Here is a 20,084-nt window from a genome sequence, read left to right as displayed (position 1 = left end):
CGGTCCTTCAGAATCCTCAGTGGAAAGGGGGAGAGGGAATTGTGGGAGCACGGGCAGCACTCGCCACGGTCTCGGTTGAGGCTTGCAGCAGTCATGGAAGAGAGAGCTGGCTTCGGTCAAGTCTCGGGAGTACGGCCACGGCTTGGACGGGTCCTTCAGTCCTTGGCTCAGAGCTTCGGTTGGTAGCCCACATCCTCCCGAGGTAAAAAAGCAGGAGGGCTTTCCTTCCAGGGCCTTTTGCATCTTCTGCCGTGGGAGGCGAATCCTGGTGTTCTGGCTGTGGGGGAAAAAGACAGCCACAAGATGGCGTTTGGAGTCACACGGGCGAGTCGCCTGTCCAAGCGGGACCGAGTCCCTTCCAAAGAGAAACCATGGCAGCCATGCAAGTCCAAGGCTGCACAGGAAACCTCAGGAGCTGCGACTGGGGCTCAGTTCGCGCGGCCACGCTTCCCAGGGGAGGCATGAGACAGGCCCAGAGGTCTGCGCAGCAAACAGGCCCGCAGGAGGGAGGCGGCTAAGAACCCACGCGGCTCGTGCGTTTCTCCCTCTCAGCTGGCGTAGAGGCGGGAGGGGAGCGACACCTGCCCGGCTGGAGCTTTCGCGCTTGGGCTCGGGGCTTAAGCCCCGAGGCCGAGGCCCCGGCGCGGTTACTGGGAGACGGGCTCCTGTGGCACGGCACGGCCCCTGAACCTTGCCGGCGGCAAGGTGACCTCACCGAGGCCGAGAGGGATGGCTTGGAGGTGGCAAAAGGGAGCCCGCTAGCAAGCGCCAGGAGGCCGAGCGTAGCCACGTCCCTGGGTGGGCTCGAACCACCATCCTTTCGGTTAACAGCCGAACGCGCTGACCCATTGCGCCACAGAGACCTCGAAGGGGTTTCCGAAACGCTGCCTAGCAGCCTGCTCCTCTGCCTGGCCGTGCCAGTGCAGCCCAGGTGCTAGAGTGGATTGCGGGCACTTTAGCCCAAAGGGAGCAGAGTGGGGCAGCGGAAGTGTGCTGGGCCCATAACCCAGAGGTCGATGGATCGAAACCATCCTCTGCTACGTGTGGGCCGGCCTCTTTTGACTCCGCGCCTTCACTCCAGGCTGCAAGTAGCTAAAGGCCAGGCCAGGATGCCGCCTGCGGGGAAGCTCTCGGCAGCCCCCCGCTTCCTGTGTGGGAGGCACGGAGGCCTCCTCTTCTGTCCTCAGGCAACAGGGCTTCCTCCTGCCCTTTTCCCACCCACAAGGGCCGCCGGGACCCGCTCAGGGAGCGCGCCAGGGAGGCTCTCCAGACGCTCGTGGAACAAAGCACTTCTGGACCACGCTACCCAGAGCCTTCATTCAGGCCTAGACAAAACGCCTAGACAAAGAGCTGCCACAGCATCAACACTGGCCTTGCTCTACTACTCCCAGGCACGCCAAACCCCTCACAAAGAGAACTTCTGCCTTCGCCATACTGCTCAACAACAGGACACGCGAGCAATTCCCTCCGACGCGCCGCTTCTCCCGCATCGCCACCACCCACGCTCTTTAGGCACACGCCGGCTGACCAAAACCCATCTCATCCCATCAAAAGCTTCTGCCCAGCCCAAGAGGACCAGCTACGTTCCCGGCTCAATTCATCCCTTACAGTCAGAGCCAAAAATCACCAGCTGACGGTCCTTCAGAATCCCCAATGGAAAGGGGGAGAGGGAATTGTGGGAGCACGGGCAGCACTCGCCACGGTCTCGGTTGAGGCTTGCAGCAGTCATGGAAGAGAGAGCTGGCTTCGGTCAAGTCTCGGGAGTACGGCCACGGCTTGGACGGGTCCTTCAGTCCTTGGCTCAGAGCTTCGGTTGGTAGCCCACATCCTCCCGAGGTAAAAAAGCAGGAGGGCTTTCCTTCCAGGGCCTTTTGCATCTTCTGCCGTGGGAGGCGAATCCTGGTGTTCTGGCTGTGGGGGAAAAAGACAGCCACAAGATGGCGTTTGGAGTCACACGGGCGAGTCGCCTGTCCAAGCGGGACCGAGTCCCTTCCAAAGAGAAACCATGGCAGCCATGCAAGTCCAAGGCTGCACAGGAAACCTCGGGAGCTGCGACTGGGGCTCAGTTCGCGCGGCCACGCTTCCCAGGGGAGGCATGAGACAGGCCCAGAGGTCTGCGCAGCAAACAGGCCCGCAGGAGGGAGGCGGCTAAGAACCCGCGCGGCTCGTGCGTTTCTTCCTCTCAGCTGGCGTAGAGGCGGGAGGGGAACGACACCTGCCCGGCTGGAGCTTTCGCGCTTGGGCTCGGGGCTTAAGCCCTGAGGCTGAGGCCCCGGCGCGGTTGCTGGGAGACGGGCTCCTGTGGCACGGCACGGCCCCTGAACCTTGCCGGCCGCAAGGTGACCTCACCGAGGCCGAGAGGGATGGCTTGGAGGTGGCAAAAGGGAGCCCGCTAGCAAGCGCCAGGAGGCCGAGCGTAGCCACGTCCCTGGGTGGGCTCGAACCACCATCCTTTCGGTTAACAGCCAAACGCGCTGACCCATTGCGCCACAGAGACCTCGAAGGGCTTTTCGAAACGCTGCCTAGCAGCCTGCTCCTCTGCCTGGCCGTGCCAGTGCAGCCCAGGTGCTAGAGTGGATTGCGGGCAATCTAGCCCAAAGGGAGCAGAGTGGCGCTGCGGAAGCGTGCTGGGCCCATAACCCAGAGGTCGATGGATCGAAACCATCCTCTGCTACGTGTGGGCCGGCCTCTTTTGACTCCGCGCCTTCACTCCAGGCTGCAAGTAGCTAAAGGCCAGGCCAGGATGCCGCCTGCGGGGAAGCTCTCGGCAGCCCCCCGCTTCCTGTGTGGGAGGCACGGAGGCCTCCTCTTCTGTCCTCAGGCAACAGGGCTTCCTCCTGCCCTTTTCCCACCCACAAGGGCCGCCGGGACCCGCTCAGGGAGCGCGCCAGGGAGGCTCTCCAGACGCTCGTGGAACAAAGCACTTCTGGACCACGCTACCCAGAGCCTTCATTCAGGCCTAGACAAAACGCCTAGACAAAGAGCTGCCACAGCATCAACACTGGCCTTGCTCTACTACTCCCAGGCACGCCAAGCCCCTCACAAAGAGAACTTCTGCCTTCGCCATACTGCTCAACAACAGGACACGCGAGCAATTCCCTCAGACGCGCCGCTTCTCCCGCATCGCCACCACCCACGCTCTTTAGGCACATGCCGGCTGACCAAAACCCATCTCATCCCATCAAAAGCTTCTGCCCAGCCCAAGAGGACCAGCTACGTTCCCGGCTCAATTCATCCCTTCCAGTCAGAGCCAAAAATCACCAGCTGACGGTCCTTCAGAATCCTCAATGGACAGGGGGAGAGGGAATTGTGGGAGCACGGGCAGCACTCGCCACGGTCTCGGTTGAGGCTTGCAGCAGTCATGGAAGAGAGAGCTGGCTTCGGTCAAGTCTCGGGAGTACGGCCACGGCTTGGACGGGTCCTTCAGTCCTTGGCTCAGAGCTTCGGTTGGTAGCCCACATCCTCCCGAGGTAAAAAAGCAGGAGGGCTTTCCTTCCAGGGCCTTTTGCATCTTCTGCCGTGGGAGGCGAATCCTGGTGTTCTGGCTGTGGGGGAAAAAGACAGCCACAAGATGGCGTTTGGAGTCACACGGGCGAGTCGCCTGTCCAAGCGGGACCGAGTCCCTCCCAAAGAGAAACCATGGCAGCCATGCAAGTCCAAGGCTACACAGGAAGCCTCGGGAGCTGCGACTGGGGCTCAGTTCGCGCGGCCACGCTTCCTAGGGGAGGCATGAGACAGGCCCAGAGGTCTGCGCAGCAAACAGGCCCGCAGGAGGGAGGCGGCTAAGAACCCGCGCGGCTCGTGCGTTTCTCCCTCTCAGCTGGCGTAGAGGCGGGAGGGGAGCGACACCTGCCCGGCTGGAGCTTTCGCGCTTGGGCTCGGGGCTTAAGCCCTGAGGCCGAGGCCCCGGCGCGGTTGCTGGGAGACGGGCTCCTGTGGCACGGCACGGCCCCTGAACCTTGCCGGCGGCAAGGTGACCTCACCGAGGCCGAGAGGGATGGCTTGGAGGTGGCAAAAGGGAGCCCGCTAGCAAGCGCCAGGAGGCCGAGCATAGCCACGTCCCTGGGTGGGCTCGAACCACCATCCTTTCGGTTAACAGCCGAACGCGCTGACCCATTGCGCCACAGAGACCTCGAAGGGGTTTCAGACACGCTGCCTAGCAGCCTGCTCCTCTGTCTGGCCGTGCCAGTGCAGCCCAGGTGCTAGAGTGGATTGCGGGCAGTCTAGCCCAAAGGGAGCAGAGTGGCGCAGCGGAAGCGTGCTGGGCCCATAACCCAGAGGTCGATGGATCGAAACCATCCTCTGCTACGTGTGGGCTGACCTCTTTTGACTCCGCGCCTTCACTCCAGGCTGCAAGTAGCTAAAGGCCAGGCCAGGATGCCGCCTGCGGGGAAGCTCTCGGCAGCCCCCCGCTTCCTGTGTGGGAGGCACGGAGGCCTCCTCTTCTGTCCTCAGGCAACAGGGCTTCCTCCTGCCCTTTTCCCACCCACAAGGGCTGCCGGGACCCGCTCAGGGAGCGCGCCAGGGAGGCTCTCCAGACGCTCGTGGAACAAAGCACTTCTGGACCACGCTACCCAGAGCCTTCATTCAGGCCTAGACAAAACGCCTAGACAAAGAGCTGCCACAGCATCAACACTGGCCTTGCTCTACTACTCCCAGGCACGCCAAACCCCTCACAAAGAGAACTTCTGCCTTCGCCATACTGCTCAACAACAGGACACGCGAGCAATTCCCTCCGACGCGCCGCTTCTCCCGCATCGCCACCACCCACGCTCTTTAGGCACACGCCGGCTGACCAAAACCCATCTCATCCCATCAAAAGCTTCTGCCCAGCCCAAGAGGACCAGCTACGTTCCCGGCTCAATTCATCCCTTACAGTCAGAGCCAAAAATCACCAGCTGACGGTCCTTCAGAATCCTCAATGGAAAGGGGGAGAGGGAATTGTGGGAGCACGGGCAGCACTCGCCACGGTCTCGGTTGAGGCTTGCAGCAGTCATGGAAGAGAGAGCTGGCTTCGGTCAAGTCTCGGGAGTACGGCCACGGCTTGGACGGGTCCTTCAGTCCTTGGCTCAGAGCTTCGGTTGGTAGCCCACATCCTCCCGAGGTAAAAAAGCAGGAGGGCTTTCCTTCCAGGGCCTTTTGCATCTTCTGCCGTGGGAGGCGAATCCTGGTGTTCTGGCTGTGGGGGAAAAAGACAGCCACAAGATGGCGTTTGGAGTCACACGGGCGAGTCGCCTGTCCAAGCGGGACTGAGTCCCTTCCAAAGAGAAACCATGGCAGCCATGCAAGTCCAAGGCTGCACAGGAAACCTCGGGAGCTGCGACTGGGGCTCAGTTCGCGCGGCCACGCTTCCCAGGGGAGGCATGAGACAGGCCCAGAGGTCTGCGCAGCAAACAGGCCCGCAGGAGGGAGGCGGCTAAGAACCCGCGCGGCTCGTGCGTTTCTCCCTCTCAGCTGGCGTAGAGGCGGGAGGGGAGCGACACCTGCCCGGCTGGAGCTTTCGCGCTTGGGCTCGGGGCTTAAGCCCTGAGGCCGAGGCCCCGGCGCGGTTACTGGGAGACGGGCTCCTGTGGCACGGCACGGCCCCTGAACCTTGCCGGCGGCAAGGTGACCTCACGGAGGCTGAGAGGGATGGCTTGGAGGTGGCAAAATGCAGCCCGCTAGCAAGCGCCAGGAGGCCGAGCGTAGCCACGTCCCTGGGTGGGCTCGAACCACCATCCTTTCGCTTCACAGCCGATCGCGCTGACCCATTGCACCACAGCGACCTCGAAGGGGTTTCAGACACGCTGCCTAGCAGCCTGCTCCTCTGCCTGGCCGTGCCAGTGCAGCCCAGGTGCTAGAGTGGATTGCGGGCAGTCTAGCCCAAAGGGAGCAGAGTGGCGCAGCGGAAGCGTGCTGGGCCCATAACCCAGAGGTCGATGGATCGAAACCATCCTCTGCTACGTGTGGGCCGGCCTCTTTTGACTCCGCGCCTTCACTCCAGGCTGCAAGTAGCTAAAGGCCAGGCCAGGATGCCGCCTGCGGGGAAGCTCTCGGCAGCCCCCCGCTTCCTGTGTGGGAGGCACGGAGGCCTCCTCTTCTGTCCTCAGGCAACAGGGCTTCCTCCTGCCCTTTTCCCACCCACAAGGGCCGCCGGGACCCCCTCAGGGAGCGCGCCAGGGAGGCTCTCCAGACGCTCGTGGAACAAAGCACTTCTGGACCACGCTACCCAGAGCCTTCATTCAGGCCTAGACAAAACGCCTAGACAAAGAGCTGCCACAGCATCAACACTGGCCTTGCTCTACTACTCCCAGGCACGCCAAACCCCTCACAAAGAGAACTTCTGCCTTCGCCATACTGCTCAACAACAGGACACGCGAGCAATTCCCTCCGACGCGCCGCTTCTCCCGCATCGCCACCACCCACGCTCTTTAGGCACACGCCGGCTGACCAAAACCCATCTCATCCCATCAAAAGCTTCTGCCCAGCCCAAGAGGACCAGCTACGTTCCCGGCTCAATTCATCCCTTACAGTCAGAGCCAAAAATCACCAGCTGACGGTCCTTCAGAATCCTCAATGGAAAGGGGGAGAGGGAATTGTGGGAGCACGGGCAGCACTCGCCACGGTCTCGGTTGAGGCTTGCAGCAGTCATGGAAGAGAGAGCTGGCTTCGGTCAAGTCTCGGGAGTACGGCCACGGCTTGGACGGGTCCTTCAGTCCTTGGCTCAGAGCTTCAGTTGGTAGCCCACATCCTCCCGAGGTAAAAAAGCAGGAGGGCTTTCCTTCCAGGGCCTTTTGCATCTTCTGCCGTGGGAGGCGAATCCTGGTGTTCTGGCTGTGGGGGAAAAAGACAGCCACAAGATGGCGTTTGGAGTCACACGGGCGAGTCGCCTGTCCAAGCGGGACCGAGTCCCTTCCAAAGAGAAACCATGGCAGCCATGCAAGTCCAAGGCTGCACAGGAATCCTCAGGAGCTGCGACTGGGGCTCAGTTCGCGCGGCCACGCTTCCCAGGGGAGGCATGAGACAGGCCCAGAGGTCTGCGCAGCAAACAGGCCCGCAGGAGGGAGGCGGCTAAGAACCCGCGCGGCTCGTGCGTTTCTCCCTCTCAGCTGGCGTAGAGGCGGGAGGGGAGCGACACCTGCCCGGCTGGAGCTTTCGCGCTTGGGCTCGGGGCTTAAGCCCTGAGGCCGAGGCCCCGGCGCGGTTGCTGGGAGACGGGCTCCTGTGGCACGGCACGGCCCCTGAACCTTGCCGGCGGCAAGGTGACCTCACCGAGGCCGAGAGGGATGGCTTGGAGGTGGCAAAAGGGAGCCCGCTAGCAAGCGCCAGGAGGCCGAGCATAGCCACGTCCCTGGGTGGGCTCGAACCACCATCCTTTCGCTTAACGGCCGAACGCGCTGACCCATTGCGCCACAGCGACCTTGAACAGGTTTCCGAAACGCTGCCTAGCAGCCTGCTCCTCTGCCTGGCCGTGCCAGTGCAGCCCAGGTGCTAGAGTGGATTGCGGGCAGTCTAGCCCAAAGGGAGCAGAGTGGCGCAGTGGAAGCATTCTGGGCCCATAACCCAGAGGTCGATGGATTGAAACCATCCTCTGCTACGTGTGGGCCGGCCTCTTTTGACTCCGCGCCTTCACTCCAGGCTGCAAGTAGCTAAAGGCCCGGCCAGGATGCCGACTGCGGGGAAGCTCTCGGCAGCCCCCCGCTTCCTGTGTGGGAGGCACGGAGGCCTCCTCTTCTGTCCTCAGGCAACAGGGCTTCCTCCTGCCCTTTTCCCACCCACAAGGGCCGCCGGGACCCGCTCAGGGAGCGCGCCAGGGAGGCTCTCCAGACGCTCGTGGAACAAAGCACTTCTGGACCACGCTACCCAGAGCCTTCATTCAGGCCTAGACAAAACGCCTAGACAAAGAGCTGCCACAGCATCAACACTGGCCTTGCTCTACTACTCCCAGGCACGCCAAACCCCTCACAAAGAGAACTTCTGCCTTCGCCATACTGCTCAACAACAGGACACGCGAGCAATTCCCTCCGACGCGCCGCTTCTCCCGCATCGCCACCACCCACGCTCTTTAGGCACACGCCGGCTGACCAAAACCCATCTCATCCCATCAAAAGCTTCTGCCCAGCCCAAGAGGACCAGCTACGTTCCCGGCTCAATTCATCCCTTACAGTCAGAGCCAAAAATCACCAGCTGACGGTCCTTCAGAATCCTCAGTGGAAAGGGGGAGAGGGAATTGTGGGAGCACGGGCAGCACTCGCCACGGTCTCGGTTGAGGCTTGCAGCAGTCATGGAAGAGAGAGCTGGCTTCGGTCAAGTCTCGGGAGTACGGCCACGGCTTGGACGGGTCCTTCAGTCCTTGGCTCAGAGCTTCGCTTGGTAGCCCACATCCTCCCGAGGTAAAAAAGCAGGAGGGCTTTCCTTCCAGGGCCTTTTGCATCTTCTGCCGTGGGAGGCGAATCCTGGTGTTCTGGCTGTGGGGGAAAAAGACAGCCACAAGATGGCGTTTGGAGTCACACGGGCGAGTCGCCTGTCCAAGCGGGACCGAGTCCCTTCCAAAGAGAAACCATGGCAGCCATGCAAGTCCAAGGCTGCACAGGAAACCTCGGGAGCTGCGACTGGGGCTCAGTTCGCGCGGCCACGCTTCCCAGGGGAGGCATGAGACAGGCCCAGAGGTCTGCGCAGCAAACAGGCCCGCAGGAGGGAGGCGGCTAAGAACCCGCGCGGCTCGTGCGTTTCTCCCTCTCAGCTGGCGTAGAGGCGGGAGGGGAGCGACACCTGCCCGGCTGGAGCTTTCGCGCTTGGGCTCGGGGCTTAAGCCCTGAGGCCGAGGCCCCGGCGCGGTTACTGGGAGACGGGCTCCTGTGGCACGGCACGGCCCCTGAACCTTGCCGGCGGCAAGGTGACCTCACCGAGGCTGAGAGGGATGGCTTGGAGGTGGCAAAATGCAGCCCGCTAGCAAGCGCCAGGAGGCCGAGCGTAGCCACGTCCCTGGGTGGGCTCGAACCGCCATCCTTTCGGTTAACAGCCGAACGCGCTGACCCATTGCGCCACAGCGACCTCGAAGGGGTTTCCGAAACGCTGCCTAGCAGCCTGCTCCTCTGCCTGGCCGTGCCAGTGCAGCCCAGGTGCTAGAGTGGATTGCGGGCAGTCTAGCCCAAAGGGAGCAGAGTGGCGCAGTGGAAGCGTGCTGGGCCCATAACCCAGAGGTCGATGGATCGAAACCATCCTCTGCTACGTGTGGGCCAGCCTCTTTTGACTCCGCGCCTTCACTCCAGGCTGCAAGTAGCTAAAGGCCAGGCCAGGATGCCGCCTGCGAGGAAGCTCTCGGCAGCCCCCCGCTTCCTGTGTGGGAGGCACGGAGGCCTCCTCTTCTGTCCTCAGGCAACAGGGCTTCCTCCTGCCCTTTTCCCACCCACAAGGGCTGCCGGGACCCGCTCAGGGAGCGCGCCAGGGAGGCTCTCCAGACGCTCGTGGAACAAAGCACTTCTGGACCACGCTACCCAGAGCCTTCATTCAGGCCTAGACAAAACGCCTAGACAAAGAGCTGCCACAGCATCAACACTGGCCTTGCTCTACTACTCCCAGGCACGCCAAACCCCTCACAAAGAGAACTTCTGCCTTCGCCATACTGCTCAACAACAGGACACGCGAGCAATTCCCTCCGACGCGCCGCTTCTCCCGCATCGCCACCACCCACGCTCTTTAGGCACACGCCGGCTGACCAAAACCCATCTCATCCCATCAAAAGCTTCTGCCCAGCCCAAGAGGACCAGCTACGTTCCCGGCTCAATTCATCCCTTCCAGTCAGAGCCAAAAATCACCAGCTGACGGTCCTTCAGAATCCTCAATGGAAAGGGGGAGAGGGAATTGTGGGAGCACGGGCAGCACTCGCCACGGTCTCGGTTGAGGCTTGCAGCAGTCATGGAAGAGAGAGCTGGCTTCGGTCAAGTCTCGGGAGTACGGCCACGGCTTGGACGGGTCCTTCAGTCCTTGGCTCAGAGCTTCGGTTGGTAGCCCACATCCTCCCGAGGTAAAAAAGCAGGAGGGCTTTCCTTCCAGGGCCTTTTGCATCTTCTGCCATGGGAGGCCAATCCTGGTGTTCTGGCTGTGGGGGAAAAAGACAGCCACAAGATGGCGTTTGGACTCACACGGGCGAGTCGCCTGTCCAAGCGGGACCGAGTCCCTTCCAAAGAGAAACCATGGCAGCCATGAAAGTCCAAGGCTGCACAGGAAACCTCAGGAGCTGCGACTGGGGCTCAGTTCGCGCGGCCACGCTTCCCAGGGGAGGCATGAGACAGGCCCAGAGGTCTGCGCAGCAAACAGGCCCCCAGGAAGGAGGCAGCTAAGAACCCGCGCGGCTCGTGCGTTTCTCCCTCTCAGCTGGCGTAGAGGCGGGAGGGGAGCGACACCTGCCCGGCTGGAGCTTTCGCGCTTGGGCTCGGGGCTTAAGCCCTGAGGCCGAGGCCCCGGCGCGGTTACTGGGAGACGGGCTCCTGTGGCACGGCACGGCCCCTGAACCTTGCCGGCGGCAAGGTGACCTCACCGAGGCCGAGAGGGATGGCTTGGAGGTGGCAAAAGGGAGCCCCCTAGCAAGCGCCAGGAGGCCGAGCGTAGCCACGTCCCTGGGTGAGCTCGAACCACCATCCTTTCGGTTAACAGCCAAACGCGCTGACCCATTGCGCCACAGAGACCTCGAAGGGGTTCCAGACACGCTGCCTAGCAGCCTGCTCCTCTGCCTGGCCGTGCCAGTGCAGCCCACGTGCTAGAGTGGATTGCGGGCAGTCTAGCCCAAAGGGAGCAGAGTGGCGCAGTGGAAGCGTGCTGGGCCCATAACCCAGAGGTCGATGGATCGAAACCATCCTCTGCTACGTGTGGGCCAGCCTCTTTTGACTCCGCGCCTTCACTCCAGGCTGCAAGTAGCTAAAGGCCAGGCCAGGATGCCGCCTGCGAGGAAGCTCTCGGCAGCCCCCCGCTTCCTGTGTGGGAGGCACGGAGGCCTCCTCTTCTGTCCTCAGGCAACAGGGCTTCCTCCTGCCCTTTTCCCACCCACAAGGGCTGCCGGGACCCGCTCAGGGAGCGCGCCAGGGAGGCTCTCCAGACGCTCGTGGAACAAAGCACTTCTGGACCACGCTACCCAGAGCCTTCATTCAGGCCTAGACAAAACGCCTAGACAAAGAGCTGCCACAGCATCAACACTGGCCTTGCTCTACTACTCCCAGGCACGCCAAGCCCCTCACAAAGAGAACTTCTGCCTTCGCCATACTGCTCAACAACAGGACACGCGAGCAATTCCCTCCGACGCGCCGCTTCTCCCGCATCGCCACCACCCACGCTCTTTAGGCACACGCCGGCTGACCAAAACCCATCTCATCCCATCAAAAGCTTCTGCCCAGCCCAAGAGGACCAGCTACGTTCCCGGCTCAATTCATCCCTTCCAGTCAGAGCCAAAAATCACCAGCTGACGGTCCTTCAGAATCCCCAATGGAAAGGGGGAGAGGGAATTGTGGGAGCACGGGCAGCACTCGCCACGGTCTCGGTTGAGGCTTGCAGCAGTCATGGAAGAGAGAGCTGGCTTCAGTCAAGTCTCGGGAGTACGGCCACGGCTTGGACGGGTCCTTCAGTCCTTGGCTCAGAGCTTCGGTTGGTAGCGCACATCCTCCCGAGGTAAAAAAGCAGGAGGGCTTTCCTTCCAGGGCCTTTTGCATCTTCTGCCGTGGGAGGCGAATCCTGGTGTTCTGGCTGTGGGGGAAAAAGACAGCCACAAGATGGCGTTTGGACTCACACGGGCGAGTCGCCTGTCCAAGCGGGACCGAGTCCCTTCCAAAGAGAAACCATGGCAGCCATGCAAGTCCAAGGCTGCACAGGAAACCTCGGGAGCTGCGACTGGGGCTCAGTTCGCGCGGCCACGCTTCCCAGGGGAGGCATGAGACAGGCCCAGAGGTCTGCGCAGCAAACAGGCCCGCAGGAGGGAGGCGGCTAAGAACCCGCGCGGCTCGTGCGTTTCTTCCTCTCAGCTGGCGTAGAGGCGGGAGGGGAACGACACCTGCCCGGCTGGAGCTTTCGCGCTTGGGCTCGGGGCTTAAGCCCTGAGGCCGAGGCCCCGGCGCGGTTGCTGGGAGACAGGCTCCTGTGGCACGGCACGGCCCCTGAACCTTGCCGGCCACAAGGTGACCTCACAGAGGCCGAGAGGGATGGCTTGGAGGTGGCAAAAGGGAGCCCGCTAGCAAGCGCCAGGAGGCCGAGCGCAGCCACGTCCCTGGGTGGGCTCGAACCACCATCCTTTCAGTTAACAGCCGAACGCGCTGACCCATTGCGCCACAGAGACCTCGAAGGGCTTTCCGAAACGCTGCCTAGCAGCCTGCTCCTCTGCCTGGCCGTGCCAGTGCAGCCCAGGTGCTAGAGTGGATTGCGGGCAATCTAGCCCAAAGGGAGCAGAGTGGCGCAGCGGAAGCGTGCTGGGCCCATAACCCAGAGGTCGATGGATCGAAACCATCCTCTGCTACGTGTGGGCTGGCCTCTTTTGACTCCGCGCCTTCACTCCAGGCTGCAAGTAGCTAAAGGCCAGGCCAGGATGCCGCCTGCGGGGAAGCTCTCGGCAGCCCCCCGCTTCCTGTGTGGGAGGCACGGAGGCCTCCTCTTCTGTCCTCAGGCAACAGGGCTTCCTCCTGCCCTTTTCCCACCCACAAGGGCCGCCGGGACCCGCTCAGGGAGCGCGCCAGGGAGGCTCTCCAGACGCTCGTGGAACAAAGCACTTCTGGACCACGCTACCCAGAGCCTTCATTCAGGCCTAGACAAAACGCCTAGACAAAGAGCTGCCACAGCATCAACACTGGCCTTGCTCTACTACTCCCAGGCACGCCAAGCCCCTCACAAAGAGAACTTCTGCCTTCGCCATACTGCTCAACAACAGGACACGCGAGCAATTCCCTCCGACGCGCCGCTTCTCCCGCATCGCCACCACCCACGCTCTTTAGGCACACGCCGGCTGACCAAAACCCATCTCATCCCATCAAAAGCTTCTGCCCAGCCCAAGAGGACCAGCTACGTTCCCGGCTCAATTCATCCCTTACAGTCAGAGCCAAAAATCACCAGCTGACGGTCCTTCAGAATCCTCAATGGAAAGGGGGAGAGGGAATTGTGGGAGCACGGGCAGCACTCGCCACGGTCTCGGTTGAGGCTTGCAGCAGTCATGGAAGAGAGAGCTGGCTTCGGTCAAGTCTCGGGAGTACGGCCACGGCTTGGACGGGTCCTTCAGTCCTTGGCTCAGAGCTTCGGTTGGTAGCCCACATCCTCCCGAGGTAAAAAAGCAGGAGGGCTTTCCTTCCAGGGCCTTTTGCATCTTCTGCCGTGGGAGGCGAATCCTGGTGTTCTGGCTGTGGGGGAAAAAGACAGCCACAAGATGGCGTTTGGAGTCACACGGGCGAGTCGCCTGTCCAAGCGGGACCGAGTCCCTCCCAAAGAGAAACCATGGCAGCCATGCAAGTCCAAGGCTACACAGGAAACCTCGGGAGCTGCGACTGGGGCTCAGTTCGCGCGGCCACGCTTCCTAGGGGAGGCATGAGACAGGCCCAGAGGTCTGCGCAGCAAACAGGCCCGCAGGAGGGAGGCGGCTAAGAACCCGCGCGGCTCGTGCGTTTCTCCCTCTCAGCTGGCGTAGAGGCGGGAGGGGAGCGACACCTGCCCGGCTGGAGCTTTCGCGCTTGGGCTCGGGGCTTAAGCCCTGAGGCCGAGGCCCCGGGGCGGTTGCTGGGAGACGGGCTCCTGTGGCACGGCACGGCCCCTGAACCTTGCCGGCCACAAGGTGACCTCACCGAGGCCGAGAGGGATGGCTTGGAGGTGGCAAAAGGGAGCCCGCTAGCAAGCGCCAGGAGGCCGAGCGTAGCCACGTCCCTGGGTGGTTAACAGCCAAACGCGCTGACCCATTGCGCCACAGAGACCTCGAAGGGGTTTCGGAAATGCTGCCTAGCAGCCTGCTCCTCTGCCTGGCCGTGCCAGTGCAGCCCAGGTGCTAGAGTGGATTGCGGGCAATCTAGCCCAAAGGGAGCAGAGTGGCGCAGCGGAAGCGTGCTGGGCCCATAACCCAGAGGTCGATGGATCGAAACCATCCTCTGCTACGTGTGGGCCGGCCTCTTTTGACTCCGCGCCTTCACTCCAGGCTGCAAGTAGCTAAAGGCCAGGCCAGGATGCCGCCTGCGGGGAAGCTCTCGGCAGCCCCCCGCTTCCTGTGTGGGAGGCACGGAGGCCTCCTCTTCTGTCCTCAGGCAACAGGGCTTCCTCCTGCCCTTTTCCCACCCACAAGGGCCGCCGGGACCCGCTCAGGGAGCGCGCCAGGGAGGCTCTCCAGACGCTCGTGGAACAAAGCACTTCTGGACCACGCTACCCAGAGCCTTCATTCAGGCCTAGACAAAACGCCTAGACAAAGAGCTGCCACAGCATCAACACTGGCCTTGCTCTACTACTCCCAGGCACGCCAAACCCCTCACAAAGAGAACTTCTGCCTTCGCCATACTGCTCAACAACAGGACACGCGAGCAATTCCCTCCGACGCGCCGCTTCTCCCGCATCGCCACCACCCACGCTCTTTAGGCACACGCCGGCTGACCAAAACCCATCTCATCCCATCAAAAGCTTCTGCCCAGCCCAAGAGGACCAGCTACGTTCCCAGCTCAATTCATCCCTTACAGTCAGAGCCAAAAATCACCAGCTGACGGTCCTTCAGAATCCTCAATGGAAAGGGGGAGAGGGAATTGTGGGAGCACGGGCAGCACTCGCCACGGTCTCGGTTGAGGCTTGCAGCAGTCATGGAAGAGAGAGCTGGCTTCGGTCAAGTCTCGGGAGTACGGCCACGGCTTGGACGGGTCCTTCAGTCCTTGGCTCAGAGCTTCGGTTGGTAGCCCACATCCTCCCGAGGTAAAAAAGCAGGAGGGCTTTCCTTCCAGGGCCTTTTGCATCTTCTGCCGTGGGAGGCCAATCCTGGTGTTCTGGCTGTGGGGGAAAAAGACAGCCACAAGATGGCGTTTGGAGTCACACGGGCGAGTCGCCTGTCCAAGCGGGACCGAGTCCCTTCCAAAGAGAAACCATGGCAGCCATGCAAGTCCAAGGCTGCACAGGAAACCTCGGGAGCTGCGACTGGGGCTCAGTTCGCGCGGCCACGCTTCCCAGGGGAGGCATGAGACAGGCCCAGAGGTCTGCGCAGCAAACAGGCCCGCAGGAGGGAGGCGGCTAAGAACCCGCGCGGCTCGTGCGTTTCTTCCTCTCAGCTGGCGTAGAGGCGGGAGGGGAGCGACACCTGCCCGGCTGGAGCTTTCGCGCTTGGGCTCGGGGCTTAAGCCCTGAGGCCGAGGCCCCGGCGCGGTTGCTGGGAGACGGGCTCCTGTGGCACGGCACGGCCCCTGAACCTTGCCGGCCGCAAGGTGACCTCACCGAGGCCGAGAGGGATGGCTTGGAGGTGGCAAAAGGGAGCCCGCTAGCAAGCGCCAGGAGGCCGAGCGTAGCCACGTCCCTGGGTGGGCTCGAACCACCATCCTTTCGGTTAACAGCCAAACGCGCTGACACATTGCGCCACAGAGACCTCGAAGGGGTTTCCGAAACGCTGCCTAGCAGCCTGCTCCTCTGCCTGGCCGTGCCAGTGCAGCCCAGGTGCTAGAGTGGATTGCGGGCAGTCTAGCCCAAAGGGAGCAGAGTGGCGCAGCGGAAGCGTGCTGGGCCCATAACCCAGAGGTCGATGGATCGAAACCATCCTCTGCTACGTGTGGGCCGGCCTCTTTTGACTCCGCGCCTTCACTCCAGGCTGCAAGTAGCTAAAGGCCAGGCCAGGATGCCGCCTGCGGGGAAGCTCTCGGCAGCCCCCCGCTTCCTGTGTGGGAGGCACGGAGGCCTCCTCTTCTGTCCTCAGGCAACAGGGCTTCCTCCTGCCCTTTTCCCACCCACAAGGGCCGCCGGGACCCGCTCAGGGAGCGCGCCAGGGAGGCTCTCCAGACGCTCGTGGAACAAAGCACTTCTGGACCACGCTACCCAGAGCCTTCATTCAGGCCTAGACAAAACGCCTAGACAAAGAGCTGCCACAGCATCAACACTGGCCTTGCTCTACTACTCCGAGGCACGCCAAGCCCCTCACAAAGAGAACTTCTGCCTTCGCCATACTGCTCAACAACAGGACACGCGAGCAATTCCCTCAGACGCGCCGCTTCTCCCGCATCGCCACCACCCACGCTCTTTAGGCACACGCCGGCTGACCAAAACCCATCTCATCCCATCAAAAGCTTCTGCCCAGCCCAAGAGGACCAGCTACGTTCCCGGCTCAATTCATCCCTTCCAGTCAGAGCCAAAAATCACCAGCTGACGGTCCTTCAGAATCCTCAATGGAAAGGGGGAGAGGGAATTGTGGGAGCACGGGCAGCACTCGCCACGGTCTCGGTTGAGGCTTGCAGCAGTCATGGAAGAGAGAGCTGGCTTCGGTCAAGTCTCGGGAGTACGGCCACGGCTTGGACGGGTCCTTCAGTCCTTGGCTCAGAGCTTCGGTTGGTAGCCCACATCCTCCCGAGGTAAAAAAGCAGGAGGGCTTTTCTTCCAGGGCCTTTTGCATCTTCTGCCGTGGGAGGCGAATCCTGGTGTTCTGGCTGTGGGGGAAAAAGACAGCCACAAGATGGCGTTTGGAGTCACACGGGCGAGTCGCCTGTCCAAGCGGGACCGAGTCCCTCCCAAAGAGAAACCATGGCAGCCATGCAAGTCCAAGGCTACACAGGAAACCTCGGGAGCTGCGACTGGGGCTCAGTTCGCGCGGCCACGCTTCCTAGGGGAGGCATGAGACAGGCCCAGAGGTCTGCGCAGCAAACAGGCCCGCAGGAGGGAGGCGGCTAAGAACCCGCGCGGCTCGTGCGTTTCTCCCTCTCAGCTGGCGTAGAGGCGGGAGGGGAGCGACACCTGCCCGGCTGGAGCTTTCGCGCTTGGGCTCGGGGCTTAAGCCCTGAGGCCGAGGCCCCGGCGCGGTTGCTGGGAGACGGGCTCCTGTGGCACGGCACGGCCCCTGAACCTTGCCGGCCACAAGGTGACCTCACCGAGGCCGAGAGGGATGGCTTGGAGGTGGCAAAAAGGAGCCCGCTAGCAAGCGCCAGGAGGCCGAGCGTAGCCACGTCCCTGGGTGGGCTCAAACCACCATCCTTTCAGTTAACAGCCGAACGCGCTGACCCATTGCGCCACAGCGACCTCGAAGGGGTTTCCGAAACGCTGCCTAGCAGCCTGCTCCTCTGCCTGGCCGTGCCAGTGCAGCCCAGGTGCTAGAGTGGATTGCGGGCAATCTAGCCCAAAGGGAGCAGAGTGGCGCAGCGGAAGTGTGCTGGGCCCATAACCCAGAGGTCAATGGATCGAAACCATCCTCTGCTACGTGTGGGCCAGCCTCTTTTGACTCCGCGCCTTCACTCCAGGCTGCAAGTAGCTAAAGGCCAGGCCAGGATGCCGCCTGCGGGGAAGCTCTCGGCAGCCCCCCGCTTCCTGTGTGGGAGGCACGGAGGCCTCCTCTTCTGTCCTCAGGCAACAGGGCTTCCTCCTGCCCTTTTCCCACCCACAAGGGCCGCCGGGACCCGCTCAGGGAGCGCGCCAGGGAGGCTCTCCAGACGCTCGTGGAACAAAGCACTTCTGGACCACGCTACCCAGAGCCTTCATTCAGGCCTAGACAAAACGCCTAGACAAAGAGCTGCCACAGCATCAACACTGGCCTTGCTCTACTACTCCCAGGCACGCCAAACCCCTCACAAAGAGAACTTCTGCCTTCGCCATACTGCTCAACAACAGGACACGCGAGCAATTCCCTCCGACGCGCCGCTTCTCCCGCATCGCCACCACCCACGCTCTTTAGGCACACGCCGGCTGACCAAAACCCATCTCATCCCATCAAAAGCTTCTGCCCAGCCCAAGAGGACCAGCTACGTTCCCAGCTCAATTCATCCCTTACAGTCAGAGCCAAAAATCACCAGCTGACGGTCCTTCAGAATCCTCAATGGAAAGGGGGAGAGGGAATTGTGGGAGCACGGGCAGCACTCGCCACGGTCTCGGTTGAGGCTTGCAGCAGTCATGGAAGAGAGAGCTGGCTTCGGTCAAGTCTCGGGAGTACGGCCACGGCTTGGACGGGTCCTTCAGTCCTTGGCTCAGAGCTTCGGTTGGTAGCCCACATCCTCCCGAGGTAAAAAAGCAGGAGGGCTTTCCTTCCAGGGCCTTTTGCATCTTCTGCCGTGGGAGGCCAATCCTGGTGTTCTGGCTGTGGGGGAAAAAGACAGCCACAAGATGGCGTTTGGAGTCACACGGGCGAGTCGCCTGTCCAAGCGGGACCGAGTCCCTTCCAAAGAGAAACCATGGCAGCCATGCAAGTCCAAGGCTGCACAGGAAACCTCGGGAGCTGCGACTGGGGCTCAGTTCGCGCGGCCACGCTTCCCAGGGGAGGCATGAGACAGGCCCAGAGGTCTGCGCAGCAAACAGGCCCGCAGGAGGGAGGCGGCTAAGAACCCGCGCGGCTCGTGCGTTTCTTCCTCTCAGCTGGCGTAGAGGCGGGAGGGGAGCGACACCTGCCCGGCTGGAGCTTTCGCGCTTGGGCTCGGGGCTTAAGCCCTGAGGCCGAGGCCCCGGCGCGGTTGCTGGGAGACGGGCTCCTGTGGCACGGCACGGCCCCTGAACCTTGCCGGCCGCAAGGTGACCTCACCGAGGCCGAGAGGGATGGCTTGGAGGTGGCAGAAGGGAGCCCGCTAGCAAGCGCCAGGAGGCCGAGCGTAGCCACGTCCCTGGGTGGGCTCGAACCACCATCCTTTCGGTTAACAGCCAAACGCGCTGACACATTGCGCCACAGAGACCTCGAAGGGGTTTCCGAAACGCTGCCTAGCAGCCTGCTCCTCTGCCTGGCCGTGCCAGTGCAGCCCAGGTGCTAGAGTGGATTGCGGGCAGTCTAGCCCAAAGGGAGCAGAGTGGCGCAGCGGAAGCGTGCTGGGCCCATAACCCAGAGGTCGATGGATCGAAACCATCCTCTGCTACGTGTGGGCCGGCCTCTTTTGACTCCGCGCCTTCACTCCAGGCTGCAAGTAGCTAAAGGCCAGGCCAGGATGCCGCCTGCGGGGAAGCTCTCGGCAGCCCCCCGCTTCCTGTGTGGGAGGCACGGAGGCCTCCTCTTCTGTCCTCAGGCAACAGGGCTTCCTCCTGCCCTTTTCCCACCCACAAGGGCCGCCGGGACCCGCTCAGGGAGCGCGCCAGGGAGGCTCTCCAGACGCTCGTGGAACAAAGCACTTCTGAACCACGCTACCCAGAGCCTTCATTCAGGCCTAGACAAAACGCCTAGACAAAGAGCTGCCACAGCATCAACACTGGCCTTGCTCTACTACTCCGAGGCACGCCAAGCCCCTCACAAAGAGAACTTCTGCCTTCGCCATACTGCTCAACAACAGGACACGCGAGCAATTCCCTCAGACGCGCCGCTTCTCCCGCATCGCCACCACCCACGCTCTTTAGGCACACGCCGGCTGACCAAAACCCATCTCATCCCATCAAAAGCTTCTGCCCAGCCCAAGAGGACCAGCTACGTTCCCGGCTCAATTCATCCCTTCCAGTCAGAGCCAAAAATCACCAGCTGACGGTCCTTCAGAATCCTCAATGGAAAGGGGGAGAGGGAATTGTGGGAGCACGGGCAGCACTCGCCACGGTCTCGGTTGAGGCTTGCAGCAGTCATGGAAGAGAGAGCTGGCTTCGGTCAAGTCTCGGGAGTACGGCCACGGCTTGGACGGGTCCTTCAGTCCTTGGCTCAGAGCTTCGGTTGGTAGCCCACATCCTCCCGAGGTAAAAAAGCAGGAGGGCTTTTCTTCCAGGGCCTTTTGCATCTTCTGCCGTGGGAGGCGAATCCTGGTGTTCTGGCTGTGGGGGAAAAAGACAGCCACAAGATGGCGTTTGGAGTCACACGGGCGAGTCGCCTGTCCAAGCGGGACCGAGTCCCTCCCAAAGAGAAACCATGGCAGCCATGCAAGTCCAAGGCTACACAGGAAACCTCGGGAGCTGCGACTGGGGCTCAGTTCGCGCGGCCACGCTTCCTAGGGGAGGCATGAGACAGGCCCAGAGGTCTGCGCAGCAAACAGGCC

At 62.2% G+C, this 20,084-nt stretch overlaps 12 non-coding genes across 12 annotated transcripts; 8 read left to right on the top strand and 4 right to left on the bottom strand.

Annotated features, from left to right (window-relative positions):
- Positions 1-789: 789 nt before the first annotated feature.
- Positions 790-863, bottom strand: TRNAN-GUU (transfer RNA asparagine (anticodon GUU)). Its single transcript has one exon. It is a non-coding gene; the product is annotated as a tRNA-Asn (tRNA).
- Positions 864-2,423: 1,560 nt separating this feature from the next.
- Positions 2,424-2,497, bottom strand: TRNAN-GUU (transfer RNA asparagine (anticodon GUU)). Its single transcript has one exon. It is a non-coding gene; the product is annotated as a tRNA-Asn (tRNA).
- A 1,560-nt stretch (positions 2,498-4,057) lies between these two features.
- TRNAN-GUU (transfer RNA asparagine (anticodon GUU)) lies at positions 4,058-4,131 on the bottom strand. The gene has a single exon. It is a non-coding gene; the product is annotated as a tRNA-Asn (tRNA).
- A 105-nt stretch (positions 4,132-4,236) lies between these two features.
- On the top strand, positions 4,237-4,308 carry TRNAM-CAU (transfer RNA methionine (anticodon CAU)). The gene has a single exon. It is a non-coding gene; the product is annotated as a tRNA-Met (tRNA).
- Positions 4,309-5,870: 1,562 nt separating this feature from the next.
- Positions 5,871-5,942, top strand: TRNAM-CAU (transfer RNA methionine (anticodon CAU)). Its single transcript has one exon. It is a non-coding gene; the product is annotated as a tRNA-Met (tRNA).
- Positions 5,943-9,138: 3,196 nt separating this feature from the next.
- TRNAM-CAU (transfer RNA methionine (anticodon CAU)) lies at positions 9,139-9,210 on the top strand. The gene has a single exon. It is a non-coding gene; the product is annotated as a tRNA-Met (tRNA).
- Positions 9,211-10,772: 1,562 nt separating this feature from the next.
- Positions 10,773-10,844, top strand: TRNAM-CAU (transfer RNA methionine (anticodon CAU)). Its single transcript has one exon. It is a non-coding gene; the product is annotated as a tRNA-Met (tRNA).
- Positions 10,845-12,227: 1,383 nt separating this feature from the next.
- Positions 12,228-12,301, bottom strand: TRNAN-GUU (transfer RNA asparagine (anticodon GUU)). Its single transcript has one exon. It is a non-coding gene; the product is annotated as a tRNA-Asn (tRNA).
- A 105-nt stretch (positions 12,302-12,406) lies between these two features.
- On the top strand, positions 12,407-12,478 carry TRNAM-CAU (transfer RNA methionine (anticodon CAU)). The gene has a single exon. It is a non-coding gene; the product is annotated as a tRNA-Met (tRNA).
- A 1,540-nt stretch (positions 12,479-14,018) lies between these two features.
- Positions 14,019-14,090, top strand: TRNAM-CAU (transfer RNA methionine (anticodon CAU)). The gene has a single exon. It is a non-coding gene; the product is annotated as a tRNA-Met (tRNA).
- Positions 14,091-15,652: 1,562 nt separating this feature from the next.
- TRNAM-CAU (transfer RNA methionine (anticodon CAU)) lies at positions 15,653-15,724 on the top strand. Its single transcript has one exon. It is a non-coding gene; the product is annotated as a tRNA-Met (tRNA).
- Positions 15,725-18,920: 3,196 nt separating this feature from the next.
- On the top strand, positions 18,921-18,992 carry TRNAM-CAU (transfer RNA methionine (anticodon CAU)). The gene has a single exon. It is a non-coding gene; the product is annotated as a tRNA-Met (tRNA).
- The last annotated feature ends 1,092 nt before the right edge of the window (positions 18,993-20,084 follow it).

The sequence above is a fragment of the Pelodiscus sinensis genome, chromosome 25, assembly GCF_049634645.1.
Source record: "Pelodiscus sinensis isolate JC-2024 chromosome 25, ASM4963464v1, whole genome shotgun sequence".
NCBI classification, from domain to species: domain Eukaryota; kingdom Metazoa; phylum Chordata; order Testudines; family Trionychidae; genus Pelodiscus; species Pelodiscus sinensis.
The sequence above is the reverse complement of the archived record's forward strand: the minus strand, read 5'-3'. Positions and strand labels throughout refer to the sequence as shown.